Source organism: Hippopotamus amphibius, chromosome 2, assembly GCF_030028045.1.
Source record: "Hippopotamus amphibius kiboko isolate mHipAmp2 chromosome 2, mHipAmp2.hap2, whole genome shotgun sequence".
NCBI classification, from domain to species: Eukaryota; Metazoa; Chordata; class Mammalia; order Artiodactyla; family Hippopotamidae; genus Hippopotamus; species Hippopotamus amphibius.
This window is the reverse complement of record NC_080187.1, coordinates 177,151,619-177,164,741: the sequence shown is the minus strand read 5'-3', so window position 1 is coordinate 177,164,741 and position 13,123 is coordinate 177,151,619. Positions and strand designations below refer to the sequence as shown.

The 13,123-nt window shown below is 41.2% G+C and overlaps 1 protein-coding gene across 1 annotated transcript in view; it reads right to left on the bottom strand.

Annotated features, from left to right (window-relative positions):
* Positions 1 to 3,527, bottom strand: part of KATNBL1 (katanin regulatory subunit B1 like 1) — a 49,078-nt gene extending 45,551 nt beyond the window's left edge. Inside the window, exon 1 of the mRNA XM_057721474.1 lies at positions 3,296 to 3,527. The gene's annotated coding sequence lies outside the window, so the exon portion shown is untranslated. The remainder of the gene's footprint in view (positions 1 to 3,295) is intronic.
* Positions 3,528 to 13,123: the final 9,596 nt, after the last annotated feature.

Here is a 13,123-nt window from a genome sequence, read left to right as displayed (position 1 = left end):
CACCGCAATGAGAAGCCCATGCACCACAACGAAGAATAGCCTCAGCTCGCCGCAACTAGAGAAAGCCCATGTGCTGCAACGAAGACCCAACACTGCCAGTAAAATAAATAAATTAATTAAAAACAAAAAACAAAAAAAAACCTTTCCAAGAAGGGGAAGACTTGCTAAGAAAAACTGAAAAATAAGCTTAGTACAAAAAACAAAAAGTTAAAAAAAAAAAAGAAAAGGAAGATTATTAATTATAGGAGTTTTAGGGAAAATGTAGGCTGACAGGCATCAAGGATCCTCAGTAAAATCTCATTATGTGTCTCTGTAAATGGCAGTTTACATACCTAAGATGAAAAGTATTATGAGTATCCCAATTTACTTCACTCGCTGCACCATTATTTTAGTTTCCTAGATTTAAAATCTTGGAGATACCATACACTTTTACCCCTATTGTTTCCTATAGTTAATCAGTCATTATGTTCTAATATTTCCTCCTTCAAAATGTCTCTTTTGAATACAAAATTCCCAACTTCAAAAGAACACACACAAAAAACAAAGAAGACTGACCATTTAAAGGAGCATTTTTCAAAGAATGGGAAATACTCATGATATGTTGAGTCAAAAAAAAAAAAAAGAAAACCCACAGGGAGAAAAATGTATAATCCTACTTTCATAAAGAAAAATAGCTATCAGCACAAAAAAATGATTTGAAAGGAACCATCACACGAAAATGTTAACGGTTGTTCTTCCTGCTTGAGAGCTAAGTGGCTTTTGCTCTTTTTACACTTTCTCTACATTTCCTAAATTTCCTACAATGAACATGCATTATTTTCAAACTTAAAAAAAATATTGTTTAAATAGTTGTCTCATTTTACCACTACTTGTTCATTCTCATTGCGCCTATCCTATCTCCTTAAGCTTCTCTTTTCCCCCAGGAATCCAACAATAGCTGCCTTCTTGAGGTCTTTGAGGCTGCTTCTCCCTAACTTTAATATTGCTTGTACTCATGCTCTGAAAATATATCATTCATATTTATCTACAGCACATGGAAGCAGAGGCTGGGCATATAAGCAAACAACTTAAAAGTGGGTTTCTCAACCTCATCACCACTGACATCTGGGGTAATTATTTCACACGGAGGGGCTGTCCTATTGCAGGATGTTTAGCAGCATTCCTGGCCTCTATCCACTAGATGCCAGTAGCACCCCACCCCCCAAGTTGTGACACTGCCAAATGTCCCCTGAGGGGCAAAGCAGCCAGCAGTTGAGAATCACCGATTTAAAAGTTTTTAAACTTCTAAAATCATATCTCTCTCTGCTTTACATATATGTCAAACCTAAACTTCTTTGACATATGTATCTTAATAACATTCCTCATAGTCTTCTGCCATAATCCTATTTTTCTCAATAGGAACTCTCCAAATAGACCAGACTTGCTGTTCCCTATAAAAACCATTTTCATTCCTAATTCCAAGTCTTTGAACACACTGTTTTCTCATAAAATACGCATTCACACTTCTATTCAGTGCCCTACATCCATTCTTCAGTTTGGGTTCCTTGCAGAAGCACTACTGATCTACTCAGTTCAGTTCATCATATACTCACTGCACTAATAAAGAATATCTCATATATCTTTTTTTTTTTTTTTTTTGGTGGTGGTGATTGTTAATTTTATATCCCAAACTAGGCTAACTTCCCTCAGGTTTGTTGCCCTGGCACATTTCTTTTGTATAACCAATTGGGCCTAACACTGCTTGATAACTGATGTATTAAATTTAAATGCTCGGCTGTAAATAAGTGTACACTGATGATTTCTTAATTGCTTTTGAATCCTATTTCTTGTCATGGAGTTATTAGTTAAGTTAATCATTCCAAGTACAGAGTAACCACTCAATAAGTTTTCAGAAAGAAACATTAATGTATAATGGTATATCTTAAAGAATGCATAGGTTTCAAACAGTTCTCTACACTTTTAGGAAATGACACAAAGGAATTAAAACTATACACTACAACACAAACATGAACTTTATAAATTCTATTTATCTTAAAACAGCCAACGGATTTTTTTGCTCAACGCACAAAACTTAAGTATGTCCCAAGAGCAGAGAACTCGATTTAATAGCGTGTGCATGTAGACGAACGCACCTCACACGTATATTATCTCCCCAGTTGAGAGAAGTAAATGAAATGAAACTGCTTTGTAAACTGAAAAGAGCCACATATAAAGGAGGCAGTAGAGCAGTATAGCTAAAAGCGTGGAGCCAGCCTGCTTGGGTCCCAATTATATTAGCTGCGTAACCCTGTACAAGTTACTTAACTTCTCTGTGCCTCAGTTTCCTTCTTGTCAAAATGGGGATAATAATAGTATCTGTCACAAAGCAAAGCTCTCAAAACAGTGCTTGGCATATAGAAAGCATAAAATAAATATTAACCAATGTTATGATTACAACGCTAGCTATTAGCCAAGTAAAAGCCTCAATGTATGAAGTTCTGATTCAAGTCTGAAGCTGGTTTAAAAAATAACACAGTAGGACAAACTACACAAATTTAAACTATTAGGTGGACTAGTTTCTCATAATCTTTGCCAGTGCTAAACTGGTGATTATTACAGACCTAATTTCTGTTACAGTCTTTTTTTTTTTTTTAATCTCAAAGAAACTGACATAGACACCTCTGTTTTCAAGGAATTTTACAAGCCACAAGAAAACAAATCAACTCTTTGTTTTCTCCATATTTAAGCCAATTTAAGAGCGTTTGGTAAAAGCCTAGGTACTGTTACAGAAGAACTTTTCAGAAAACACAATGAGGTTTTAAAAGTTGCAGTCAGCAACTCTTATGCAGTTATGTCAAGTTTTTGTCCTGCTGAACAAAAGGTTATGTGTCAGGGAAGCAAGGACCCGACAGAAAATAAGGAAATACCACGGCCGGGCCTAGGCGGCTCTCGGGAGAACCTGTCCTCAAGCAGGGCGCCTCAGACGCCGGCGTCCTTCCCCCTCCGCGGGGTGCGCAAGCTGGCTCCGCCCGAAGATAAATACGTGACAGCAGGGTCCGTCCACGCCTCGCCCGGCCCGGACCCCTCGCGCCCGCCGCCTCGACCCTCCTCGCCGCGGCCGGGCTGGGGGCTCCACCGGAGACCGCGACCTCGCCGCCCCGACCCCCGACCCCGGCAGCCCGGCTCGGGCCGGGCGGAACAGAGGCCGCCGCGGGGCCTGCAGGTGGGCCCAGGGCGCGGTCAGGCCCGAGAAGAAGCCCGGCCCCGGCAGGGCAGCCGCAGGCGCGGGACTGGCGCAGGCCCGGTCGTCACTTACCGGCGCCTCATGGTACCGCGGCGCCTCCGCCCAGCCCAGACGCTGACCGACTTCGCGGGGCAGCCCAGACTACCCCTCGGCTCCCGGACAGAGCCCCACTCACGGCCATTCAAACGCAGCCGCGCGCGAGGCCCGCCGGGATAGCTCCCCCTAGGGTGTCTCGGAGGCTCCGCCCAACTCTGGCTCCGCCCCTCTCAGGTTGCGCAGGGGCGCAGGGAGGGGGAAGAGGACGTGAGGCCACAGTGCCCCCTGGCGGCCACAGGTACGCACGGTAGACCTGCTACGATGTGGCAAGTACTGTAATACTGCTCTAGGAACTAAGGGTGGGTGATAGTCAAAGAATGACACCGCGCTAGTGACAGTCTAGTGGGTGAAACCGTGCTTTAAGTGTTGTACCAGGAGGTACAAACAATCTGCTATAAAAATATGGTGCAGGGAGAGACTTATTCATTCGCTCCCACTTAAGTGCACTAAGTCAAAATATTTAAAAGGGTAGACTGGAGCTCTGCGACCTTGGGGAAGTCATATAAACTCCCCATCTGTAAAATGGGGATGTTAATGGTATCTGCCTCATAGTTATGAGGATTACATGAGTTCACACATATAAGATTCTTAGAGGACTGTATCTGGCACATGGTAAGCATTATATAATTGTTAGCTCTTATTTTTCCGTTCCTAATATTTGCCAGACTCTGTACTGGACTCTTAAGAACATGAGAAATATGCATGATGTAGACCCTGTCGCTAGGAAGCAGGCTCAGTTTCTTTGGGATGAGGGACACTAGAGGATGAGGTTAGAGTTGGATCTGTCCCTGACGTGCTTTTAATTGCTGTGGGTAATTCTCTTCATCTTAGTAGAGATAGAGTCTACCCATCTTCAAAGGTAAGCTACTGGTCAACATTAACCAAATTGTGATGGGGCAAGTTTGTTTTTGGTGGGCCTCTCATCCCTTGCAGAAGCCCATCAAGTATTGCATTTGGTGGAACAGTTGCTCACTGCAAGACTCCATATCCCTGGACTGCTTTAGGCTCTCTGTTCAGAACTCCCCAGGGCTGCCTAAGTTGGATTCAACAATATTTTTGAGGGCCCATCATGTGCCAGGCTGACATTATACCAGGAGATAGCCTGGGGGAGCTCACAGTGGCTTGGACAAACAGGGAAAGAGATCATTCTAATACATTGTGGTGAATGCAATGATAAAAATTATATCCTAGAGGCTGTGGGAGTTGAGAGCAATGAGAGGCCTGGCACATGAACTAATCAGAGCTAAAATGTCATTAGGTGATAATAACAGTGTATTTTTCCTCTCTAGTAACAAGGTCCTTACTTACTTAATAGGAAAAAAATTAAGCGATAGTGAAAATTTCCGGCACTACTTTAGGTCGATGGGAGAATTACTTTGAGGATATGTTTTGCATAAGCAATGCCTTGGAGAGCGTCTCAGATTGTACCAAGCACAAGCTGGTACATGCCTCTGCATGGGGCCACACCTGTTAACAGGAGGGGCTGCTGAGCATCCAGCAGGGTGAGTGAGTGAAGGGAGCAGGAGCCCTGGGTTCTAGTGGTGTGCAGCGTAGACCATTGCCTGAGTATGACTTCCACTAAGTGGGTGTGCTGTTTTAAAGAAATAACATTCAACGCACATGGGTGAAGTCATTTTCTCTTAAGCTGTTTCCTCATCACTATTATCACAAACAGGAATTTCTTGATGACCCACTATGCAAAAGACACTGTGCTGGGCCCTCACCAGAAGAGGGTGAAGAGTGTAAGGCACAGTTCTTACCCTCAAGGAAGGCTGGGTGATGAGGCAAGACAGGTAACGGAGTCCTAGGACTCAGGGAATCTGCTGTATTAACATAGAAGGATCTCAGCTCAAACAAGGCCCCAGGTTGTCTGAAGGTCAGGGGAGAACCTTGATGTTCTCAATTCTAGAGTTCCTTTAGGGCAAGAGTCTCAGGCAGGTTCGTCTCCAGACTCTGGTTCTGAAGTTTACAGATCTCTGGCCCATAGATCTCATGTGGCTGCCAAATGTCAATATAACTTAAGGTGAAAATAAAGAAGTTTGCCTTCATATTGCTGTTTTTGAAATATATACCACTTTAGTGATGAAAATGCAGGTCAGTTTTCTTCATTGATACTTTTCAGTCAATAAAGTTGAACTTTTTTTCCCCTTGGAGCTCAACCAAGTTTGTTGTTGTTGTTTTTTTAATGGATTAAAAAAGAATACATTCCATACATATTTTTATTACCCCTGCACCACCCGTCCTTATGCACAGAAAGGTAGTTCCCCGCCAGCCCTCACAGTGGAGTCTCCGAGGAAGTTCACCCCGCTAGCCATTCCCTCAGTCCTTCCTTCTGACGGCCTTAAATATTCCTTCCATCTGAGTGAACAGGCAGCTGAGTTAGCCTCTCTGCCCTACATCCCTCTCTCACAGGGGTATGGACATCATTCAGGGATGGCGTGTAGAATAACATGACTGTAAACACCCACGTGAGAAAAGAACTCTCATGCAAAGTTGCATGTACACTTCTGAGTGGAGAATCAGGGAAGGGATCGTGCAGGAAGGCTGGAGTCAGGCCGGAAAAGCTGGACAGGATTTTGACAGGCAGGGTGTTCCAGACAGGTGGGAAAAGTATAAAATCAATTCCAGGACTGCTGTCTATCCCGATCTGAGTGGGATGGAGAGAGCTCTGGAGAATAGCAGGAGCAAAGACTGTCACCTGACAAGTTGTGAAGATCTGGAATAATCAAGCAAAGGTGTTTGGGAAGGAAAAAAATTATTAGAAACTATTAAATCTGTTACTCATGGACAAGCATTCTTTCCATTTGAACATGTTCTTTTCAGATATTTTACTATGCAAATGTAACTATATTTAAGAGCAGAAATGAGATCATATCCTTACAACTTTGTAAACTGCTTCTTTATGATATATTATGTAGATCAATCCATATAATATTAATTGAAATGCCAATTACTGTAAATGCAAATAATAATAAAAATGGCAGTTGAAACTTAAAAAAAAAACAAAACCAAGGCATAGGCATTGAGTGGAGAAATGACAGAGTTAAATCAGTATTTTAGGAGGATTAATCTATCACTAGGATGCAAGATGGCTAGTGGGAGGGAGGGGGGATTGAACCTGGGGTAAGAAAAGTTGTAGTTCAGGCTGGAGGTTCAGGGAGCCAGAGCCTTTACTGTGGTGATGCCATCCTCATCCCCTCAGACTGATGCCAGGCCTGATAGAGGCCCAAGCGTGAAGAGATGTAAAACACAATAGTTCATCCATTCCATAGCTAACTACATCCACTGCTTAGCCTCAGAGCCCTTGGAAAATTCCAGTTGACTTTGGCAGTCAAAGTGAGAAGTCAGTCCCTTTTATTCTGCTCCTCCCTCTCCCACCTTCCTGTACAGACAGACTGTGGAAGGAAAGAATGGCAGTAAGGAAAGTTTCAGATAAGGCAGTAGCAGTGGAAACGAGCAAAGCTCACTCCTAGTTTGCAAGATTCATGATCATTTCAAATACCACCACAGTACAGATGCGTTGGTGGTAGAAGCAGCAGTTTCCTGGATTTTGTTTGTTAGGTAGAGGGTGGGAGGGTGGGGACTATTGAATGGTAGGGGATCCTCCTGTTAAAAACAGTTTGTTTTGGATGCAGCTCTGTTACACTTCGACAGCTGGAAAGTGGGTGATGATATTTGTTATTTATAGATTCTCAAATCTGAAGCTAAAGAGACCATTTCCCTCCTTCCCCAAGTAGATTTCCTGCAATGAGGTGCACTGTCACCTGGAAGATGGTAGGGGGCAGCATGTTAGAGTGGAAAGAACACTAGTTTTGGAGCAAGGCTCATCTCTAGCAGGAGCCTAGATCGCCGCCTTTGGGCCCTTCTACACCATTTTTACTTTATGGATGTTGGGAAACAGGGTAACCTACGTAAAACACTCCAGTAGTACATAGCACAGTGATCGTGACTCTCTCTGCAAAACACTCCCCACCCCTCACTGTTCCTGTTCAGTGATTTTTCTAAGATGGAGAACACAGTTTGGTTGACTGCTGCCTTGGAAAAGCAGTCTTGGAATTAGGCCAGCTCCAGGAGGGTGGCCAATGCTGGGGAGACAGACTGGCTGTGGTGCTGATGGCCGTTAATCAGTACAGGGCATCTAAAAGCTATGACCATTCGCAAAACAAGTCCAGTCCTGCAGTTGCTTGGGGGTTCGATACTATGGGGGCCTCCTAACAGGCACAGTGGAGAGGAGCTCAAGGGCAGGGTGCAGGCAGGAAGGAAATGAAATGGGCAGGACAAGCATCAGAAGCAGGATGATGTCCTTGGAAAGGGGGCTTGAAAGAGCTAAGCAGGTCTACAGCCTCAAGAGACTGGAGCTGCAGGAAGATCACTAAGACTGAAGTCCATTTCCTGGGGCTAGACACAAGGCCAAAGCACTTTGGCAGTAACAAAATTGAGTCTGAATCTAAACTGGCTATCCGATATTAGCTGTGCTCTTCAGAACACCTGTTCTACAAGGTGTGGACAGACTGAAAAAAAAGGAAAAAAAGAAGAAAAAAAGGCTTCCTTGGCCACAGAAGTCTGGTAACTGCTGGATAAAACAAATATTTCTTTACTGTAGCACTTCTCAGTCTTTAAAATACTAACATTAATTGTGAATCTCTATAAGAAAGAGAATTCCCTGGTGGCCCAGTGGTTAGGACTCTGCGTTTTAACTAATGAGGGCTAGAGTTCAATCCCTGGTGGAGGAACTAAGATCCCGCAAGCCGCATGGCGAGATAGGTAAGTAAGTAAGTAAGTAAATAAATAAATAAATAAATAAGCAAACATAAAAGACATAGGCAGTGCTGCCCAAACTTACCTGAACTCTGAATCCTTTAAAGGGGAGAGCACAAATATTCTACAGAATTACCCTGATCTACGAAGGGTAGCAGGACTAGTTCCAGGCCTAGGAAATGGGGTGTAGCTCCAGTTGCAGGCTGGGTGGGAAGGACTGTGGAAATTGGGGGTGGTGCTTCATAATCGTGACCAGGGCTGGATGAAAGCAACAGAAACTGAACATCTGGCAGAGATATCAGAGAGTTTTTTTAAAAACTGAAAGATTTAGCCATACTTTTTCCTTTTCCTTTTATAGAAATAAAAATATGGCCCTTCATGGAATAGCATGTTATAAAACATGTTAAATAGGTCAAAATATAAATCAGAAAATCTGGGAGAGTCTAAATCAAAATGTCCATGAAAATTATTATCATGGTAGGATTTATTAATTATCTTTTTTACTTATTTGTATTTTCCATTTTATACAATAAATGTCTTTCAATTAAAATAATTTTTAAAAATCACTTTACTAATTTACAGCGATTGTGAAATTAAAATTGTGCGACGTTTTTAAAGGTTAGGATTTGATTCAGCAGCGTTGGCAGTAGTATTTTAGTATTTGTTATTATTTCCCACTTAAGCTGACCCTGGCTAGCCTGATTCATTTGAATGGATTTCCTCTTTCAGAAGGAAACTTGAATTAGTTTCCTAGGACCACAGTAACACAGTATCAGAAACTGGGTAGCTTAAAACAATAGAAACACAATCTCTCACAATTTTAGAGGATGGAAAACCAAAATCAAGGTGCTGGCAGGGCCGTGATCTTTCTGCAGGCTCTAGGCAAGAATCTTTCTTTCCTTGCCTCCTCCTAGCTTTTGGTGGCGCTGGCGATCCTTGGCTTGTAGCGGCATCACTCCAATCTGCCTCCATTATCACATGGACTTCTACCCCATGTATCTATCTGTGTGTCCTCTCCTCTTCTTATAAGGATATCAATTATTAGATTTAGAACCCATCCTAATCCTGTATGACCTCATCTTAATTAATTACATCTGAAAAGTTCCTATATCCACTTAAGGTCACATTCTGAGATTCCAGGTGGATGTGATTTTTGGGGAGACACTACATAACTCACTATAACACTAAAAATAATTTTGTCCACAAACTCTTAAAAGTGTAAATTAGCACATTTTGGGGGGCCTATTTGAATCTATTAATATTGTAACTCTATAACCTCTGTGGTAACCTTAATTCTATGACTCTCCTACAAAACTGTGTTGACAAAGTATCCAGGGATGTTCATAGTAACATTTTTTTTGTAACAGTGACAAATGGGAACAACCTAAATGCCCGTCAATTAAGGATGGACTGGTTAACGAAGTTATCCTACTGTCCATGCCATGTGTACTCTGTAGCCTTTCAAAAGGATGAGGTATATCTGAGTGACAGACATGGAAGACATCCAAGATGGATTAAGTGAAAATACAAGTCAGTGGACATTGTTTCATATGTCTCCATTTACATAATGAACTCCTACAAATTAATCCTACATTTATTTTATGTTTTAAGGAATGACTGTCTTTCAAAAGCACTTCAGTAAGCACAAAAGGTACTTATTGTTCTCCTTCAATTCTTCTGAATCCCACTTCATCCTTTTATTAGTCTGCTTGGGCTACCATAACAAAATACCACAGACTGGGTGGCTTTAAAAACAGAAATTTATTTTCTCACAGTTCTGGACACTGGGAAGTCCACGATCAAGGTGCTGGCTGATTCAGCTCCTGGTGAGAGCTCTCTTCCTGGCTTGTAGACAGTCGTTATTCTCACTGTGTCCTCACATGGCAGAGTGAGAGAGCAACTTCTCTTGTGTCTTTCTTATAAGGACACTAATGCCAGTATGAGAGCCCTATCTTCATGACCTCATCTGACCCTAATCACTCCCCCCGTCCCCCACCCCGAGGCCCCATCTCCAAATACATTGGGGGTTAGGGCTTCAACATATGAATTCTGGGAGCACAGTTCTCCTTACAGAAAACTCAGGCTATGAAACAATGTTTTATAACGGAACCAATTGAGGCTTTTTAAAATTAGCACATGAGAAAAAAATTGCCATAAAGGACCTGGATTGAACATTCAGATCCTTGATGTAGAGATAGTTTAGCCCACTTCCAAGATAGCTGAAATTAATCACCAGAATGAATCCAGAGTAACCAAGCTTGAAGAAACACATTAGGCCATCAGTGATGTATCATTATGACTCATGCTATGCTTGTCATCCTTTAATGGAATCTGTGGGAATGGCAATCCTCCCAGCTTCCTAAGCAAGTGCTGGAGGGAAGTGCTATAATGGGAACCTGTTTAAATGAATTGCACAACAGTCCTCCTGAAATTAAAAAAGGTAATTGCTAATGAATAATGGTATTACTAACCAACATCTTCTGCCAGCACCATATTAGTTCATGTCACTGCTGATGGGGGCATTTCATGACACTGCAGAACCACGAACCAGAAATTGGAAAATCTGTAATCTGCATAGAAATGATGCAGAAACCCAATAAGAACTAGCAAGGTAGGATCTTAAAAAAAAATTTTTTTTTCCCCACTAAAGGGGTTTGAAAACGCTAACAGACAAAATGGAAGAAAAAATTTCCTCTTGTTAAAACTCCATTACTGACAAGGAATAAACTGCATCATGAATGGTGCAATAGTAAGGTGTTCCTTTTCAGAAGGCAATAATGATAGTAAGGAGACTGCAATAGAAGCCCATTTTATTGAAGCTGCCAAAAGGATTAGGAGCACACTGGGGGAACTGGTTGGACCACTGAGGACAGCTGAATAGAATTACTATAGAGACACTGTAAAATGGCATAGACCAAAAACTTAAGACATAGCTGTAAAGCTCTTTTTCCTTTAAAGGGATCCATTCTTATAAATCTGTTTGTGTGAATAGAAAATTTCTTTGTTCAGGTTTCAATCCAAATGCAACTGCTCTGAAGAAAATGGCATGAAGTATTAGAAAAAGTCAGCTTCTTAGACCCCTAAAGAGGTGGGGGCAGTGGGGCCTGCGGGGGCAGGGAAGATATTTACAAAAGTAAATACCAAAACTGTGTAGGTGGCACAAATTGTAAAAGTCAAACAAGGCAACTCATATGACCTGTGGAACCATGGTTTGCCTTCTTACAGTTTCTTTAATTAAAATCATATTTGCCCAAAGCCACAAAATAAGGGAATTTTAAATTTATTTTTACAATTTCAGTATTCCTATTATTTTCTAATTCAAGTTTATCCCAGTGGGAGGCATACAAGGAGGCTCTCAAAAACTAATGATTGCTTAAATTACTTTGTGTAAATTCAAACCTTGTCATTTTAGAGCAACAAAACACTGTAGGTCAGTGGTTCTCAGTCTGTGCTGCAAAGTAGAATCAGCTGGAGAGCCATAAAAACTACTGATGCCCTTGCTCCACCCTAAGCAAATGAATTAGAATCTCTGGAGGTGCGGCCCAGGCATCAGTATTTTTTACGGGGTCCCAAGGTGAGTCTCCTGTGAATCTAGGACAGAATCATTCCGCTTTTAGGTTTAGAATCATGTCATGTTATAATTAATAACATTTATATTTTTCTAAATCCAAAAGTGGTACCTGCATAATGCAGAGAATTAGGAAAAGTATGGGAAAGCAACAATTTAAAAAAGTGATCTGAAATCCCATTACTTCTTTATGTATTATGAATATACCATAAATGAAAGAATATGCAAAATATGTATTCTAAAAAAATACATTTTAGAACTAGAAGGTACCCTTAGAAGTCATCTGGTATAAGTCCCTTATTTTATAGATGAAGAAATGAAGGCCAAGAGAGTTCCTACCTCTCTTAGGAGTTCACTTGGAGTCAGGATTAAAATATATGCCCCCCCCCTTTTTTTTTGCAAAACATATTTTTGTGCAAAAACTTGGATCCTCAAAAGTTTAATTCCAATCTGAAACTCCAATTTCATAAAGGATCTATTATTCTAATGATATTCTAACAATCTTTAAAAAATATCAGTCAGATCTTTAAAAAGTGCCTTCGTCTTTCTCTTGAATTCTAGCGCGTGTATAGCAAGTCGGCCCCTGTGTTCTGAACACTGATTCCATTGGACATTAACAGATGTGACGGGAGGGAAAAGGGGGTTTGTTATTCAGGCAGATTGGGAAACAAAATGAAAGGAGATTCTTTACTGAATCATTTCTTGTGGTTTTAATGTTATACTAATAACACCGAGAATCTCTGGGATGTATGTGCAGAATACAATATCTCGAACTTGTTTGACCTTGGAACCTTTCCTGAGTTCAGTCTCAATATCTTCACGTTCTTTGGAACACGTTTTAGCAAATAACACTATGAGGATTCCTAGAACAAAGGAATAAAAGACCTGGAGTACCCTATTGAGACCAAAGAAACTTTGAGTTATGGTTTAAAACATTTTATAGCAAGTTGGGAGTACTTTAAAAGGGAAGGAATATATGATTTGAATGACAATGACAGCAACATTATAAAAGGGGAAAAAAACAGTAAACAACTTAAAAACACAATAATAGGTTTAATTATGATATAGGTATACAATTGAATACAAAACCCAATCACTACGAATAACACTGGAGATTAATAACATTAAAAAATACGTCATGCATTTCTGGCGAGGACTCCTTTTAACCCCAGAGCAACACTTGAAAGTAGGTACGGAAGAATCGACTCTAACTTGCCCAAAGTCACGCAGTTAAGTAACGAAGCCAGGATTCAAACGGAGACTTCAGAAGCTTAACACGCTCACACTGCCTCCTAGGTTTTGTGCAGAGGAGGGAGAAAACCCTAAGTCGCCAGGTTACTGTGATAATTGAGTGAAATAATAAACACAAAGTTCCTACAATACAGTGGACATCCAACACCCAGAAACCACTAAATAACTCGCTCAAGGTCACACAACCCGTGGTGAAACAAAGATTTAAACAAGGATTTGAATTTTGT